The following is a 4,675-nucleotide window of genomic DNA, read 5'->3' on the forward strand; positions in this document are numbered from 1 at the left end:
ACACCAGCCAGCACGCGCCCTTAGAGCAAGCCAACAGGGACGTGTTAGTCCACCAGGCGTAGCAAGGCGGTAGGCTGCGCGCCACGGTTCTAGTGCATGAACGTCTCGGCCTCCACCGTGACGTGTGTGACACCCTCGACGCCCGTAGGCATACCCACGTCGATGTGAGGGAGGAGGCTAGCCATGGCTACCACCCTCATCGGCGGACGCTATGACAACGGCAAAGATCGAAGCTTGAGCCCTAACTTGTCCGGACCTCAGGCCTTTTATCGACACATCCTCAACGCTGCCTTCCCACCATGGTACCGACTGCTGACCAACATACCGAAATACTCTAGGGAAACGAACCTTGGACTATGGCTCGAGGATTATCAGCTTGCTTGCTAAGCCGGTGGAGCGGATAATGATGATTTCATTATCCACAACCTTTCATTGTTCCTGGCTAATTCAACACGAACGTGGTTGGAACACCTTCCGCCCAACCAAATCCAAAGTTGGGTAGACCTAAAAGAGATCTTCATGGGAAACTTCTAGGGTATATACGCGCATCTTGGGAACCCATGGGATCTCAAAAACTACCAACAGAAGTCTAGGGAAACTCTTCGTGGGTACATCCGGCGCTTCTCCCAGCAGTACAACGAGCTGCCCAACGTCACCAATGCTGACGTCATAGGAGCTTTCCTGTCTGGAACCACCTATGAGTTCGTGGTTCACAAGTTGGGACATAATGGCCCACGAACCACCAAAGAGCTCCTTGACATCGCCACTAGCCATGCCTCAGGCGAGGAGGTGGTCGGAGAGATTTTCAATCGCCTCAAAGGCAAGGCAAAGCGGGACGAGGATGCTAGTGAAGGTGCCTCTAACCATCCCAACAAAAAGAAGAACAAGCAGCAGCGCGAGGGCTCGCTCATGGCCACCGCTGACCATAAAGGGAGTCGGAAGCCCACCAAGGGTACCCTAGACCACTTTGAGAAGCTACTCGAAGGGCCATGCCTAAACCATACTTTCCTCGTCAAGCTCCTATACAAGGACTACGTCCTTATGAAGCGGTTCTTGTCCGAAGGCTCCAACAAGGGGGAGCTTAGGAAGGAGCCCAAGACGACCACAGACGACGTCGAGGGGAAGGACAGTGGATTTTTGGTGCTGGATGGCTACCTCATGATCTTCGAAGGGTTGGTGACCTATGACTCCAAGCGCCGCCAGAAGCTTGCACACCATGAGGTCTATATGGCCGAGCTGGCCACGCCCACCTTCCTCCAATGGTCGGAGTAGACCACAACCTTTGATCAGACCGACCACCCGGAAAGCGTCCCACAGCCAGGAAGATATCCGCTTATGGTTGACCCAATCATTGGCATGAAGCAGCTCACAAAAGTGCTGATAGATGGAGGTAGTAGCCTCAACATCATGTACGCTGAAGCGCTCAATGCCATGGGCATCGACCGAGCAAGCATCTGGCCGACCAGGGCACCTTTCCACGACATCGTACCAGGAAAACAGGTTGTGCCACTTGGGTAGATCAACCTGCCCGTCACCTTTAGGGATCTGACCAATTATAGGATGGAGACCCTTACCTTCAAGGTGGTTGGATTCCACGAAACCTACCACGCCATCCTAGGACATCCATGCTACACGAAGTTCATGGCCATCCCCAACTACACCTATCTGAAGTTGAAGATGTTAGGTCCACATGGGGTCATCACCATTAGCACATCCTTCTAGCGCCCCTACGAGTGCGAGGTCAAGTACTGTGAACACGCCATGACAATTGTTGCCTCCAAAGAGCTTGCGGCCATCAGGGAGGATATCGTTAAAGAAACGCCCAACCCTAAGTGGTCGGCCGGGTCTTTCGAGCCTGTAGAAGGCGCCAAAGAGGTCCACATAGACCCAAGTGGCTCTGAGGGCAAAGTGGTGCGCATTGGCACCACACTTTCCTCCAAATAGAAAAGCATGCTCGTTGACTTCCTCTGCGCCAACATAGACATCTTTGTGTGGAGACCCTTGGACATGCTAAGCATTCTGAGAGAAGTCACTGAACACACCTTGAAGATCAGGCCAGGCTCCAAGCCGGTAAAGCAATGCCTGCATCACTTTGACGAGGAGAAACATAGGGCCATTGGCAAAGAGATTGCGAAGCTTTTGGCAGCCAGGTTCATCAAGAAAGTATACCACCCCGAGTGGTTAGCCAATCCCATTCTTGTATGAAAGAAGAGTGGGAAATGGAGAATGTGTGTCGACTACACAGGTCTCAACAAAGCATGTCCAAAGGATCCATTTCCTTTACCACGCATAGACCAAGTAGTCTACTCGACCTTAGGGTGCGAAACCCTTTGCTTCCTTGATGCGTACTCTGGGTACCATCAAATCATTATGAAAGAGTCCAACTAGCTCACAACATCTTTCATCACCCCATTCGGATCATACTGCTATGTCACAATGCCATTTGTCTTGAAGAATGCGGGAGCTACGTACCAATGCTGCATGCTCAAGTGTTTCAGGGATCTCATCGGGCGGACTGTTGAAGCCTATGTGGATGACATCGTGCTCAAATCCAAATGGGCTGACTAGGTTGTAGTTTACCTAGAGCAAACCTTCACGAACTCTGAGCAAATGACATTAAGCTCAACCCCAAGAAGTCCATTTTTGGGGTCCCAAGGGGTATGCTGCTAGGTTTTATCGTCTCCGAGCGTGGCATCGAAGCCAACCCAGAGAAGATCTCGGCCAGCATGAGGATGGGCATGATTCAAAACATAAACGGGGTACAACGAGTTATAGGGTGCCTCGCCGTGCTTAGCCACTTTATCTCGCACCTCGGCAAATGAGGTCTCCCCCTCTATTGACTTCTAAAGAAGGTTGACCGTTTCGATTGGACATCCAAGGCCTAGGAGGCACTTGACACGGTCAAGCAGCTTCTGACAAAGGCCCAGTCCTGGTCCCTTTGACCAACGAGGAACCACTTCTACTCTACATTGTGGCCACCACGTAAGTGGTTAGCGCCACCCTAGTGGTAGAGTGAGAAGAAGAGGGACACACCCTCAAAGTGCAGTGTCCCGTGTACTTCATTAGCGAGGTCTTGTTCAATTCTAAGACTCGCTACCCCCAAATCCAGAAGCTCCTGTATGCCATCCTTATCGCTAAGAGGAAGTTGCATCACTACTTTGAGTTGCATCCGGTGACGGTCGTGATGTGCTACCCTCTCGGCGAGGTCGTCCAAAACCGAGATGCCATAGGAAGAATCGCAAAGTGGGCACTTGAGCTTATGGGTCAAGGCATTTCATATGCCCCTCGGATGGCCATCAAGTCCCAAGTGGTGGTCAATTTCATTGCAAAGTGGACCAAGGTCCAAATGCCACCAGCAGTCATCGACCAAGAGTACTGGACGATGTACTTCGATGGACCACTAATGAAGAAAGGCGCCGGCGTGGGGCTGGTCTTTGTTTCACCCCTTCGGGTACATATGAGGTACATGGTTCGCATCCATTTCCCCTCCTCCAACAATATGGCTGAGTATGAGGCACTCATCAATGGCCTACGCATTGCCATCGAGTTGGGTATCTGATGGCTCGATGTCTGAGGTGACTCCCAGCTGGTCATCGACCAAGTCATGAAGGAGTCAAGCTACCCCAATGCCAAGATGGCTACATATTGCCGAGAAGTCCACTAGCCAAAAGACAAGTTTGATGGTCTCGAGCTCAGTCACATCTCGAGGCTTCTCAACGAGGCGGCCGACATGCTGGCGAAAATGGCGTCCGGCCGAGAGCCTGTGCCAACGGGCGTCTTCGCCAGCAATTAGTACAAGCCCTCAGCCCACTATGATGAGCTAGAACAAACCAGTGACGGGCCGCCTTCCCTAGGCTCGGGGGCTAACCAGCCGGTGGCTCCATCCAACCCCAAAGTCATGGAGCTTGACGAGGATCCAACGACAGAGCCTAACCCTCTGCCCGACTAGAGGATGCCTGTAACGTCCAGTCCCGACATACATGGCCCAGGCCCACTCTTCCTAGGAGTGGTTCCACCCGCGTAGCAACCCGCTTGAACTTTCGTCCTCGCTTTGTTCAAAACGGTTAACCGAAGGTTACTACACGTCCCTGGCCCTGGTATTTAAGTTGATCCGGCGATCTCAGAGTTTCCAGTATGGTACTAACTGGTTGCACAGTGTTTTCCTGTTGTGCTACAGTAACCCGTGTGAACAGTACCCGCATTTGGTGACCCATTTTCGGGTAAATAGTGCTCAGTCTACAGTACCCAGAATTCGGATGCTACAGTAGCTGTCCCATTCTGCTACGGTACCACCGGCCCATGACTGAATTGGATTGGGCCCACTTTGGCCCATTAGGATGTTACAATCATCCCCCCTAAGGATTCGACGTCCCCGTCGAATGCCAGATCAGCTTACCCTTTCGGAACATTTATTCCAGGATCCTCCTCTCTTCAATACGTTTGTGTGGCCCCGTGCCGTGCATGTGTATGCCATGCCGTGTCCACGACGGGCCCACGCACATGCACACACAACATACCCGCGCAGTTGTCCCCACGTGCCCGTGAAACCTCCAGAGTCGGCTCTGATACCAAATGTAACGTCCAGTCCCGACATACATGGCCCAGGCCCACTCTTCCTAGGAGTGGTCCCACCCACGTAGCAACCCGCTTGAACTTTCGTCCTCGCTTCATTCAA

This window comes from Miscanthus floridulus, chromosome 7 (genome assembly GCF_019320115.1).
Source record: "Miscanthus floridulus cultivar M001 chromosome 7, ASM1932011v1, whole genome shotgun sequence".
NCBI classification, from domain to species: Eukaryota; Viridiplantae; Streptophyta; class Magnoliopsida; order Poales; family Poaceae; genus Miscanthus; species Miscanthus floridulus.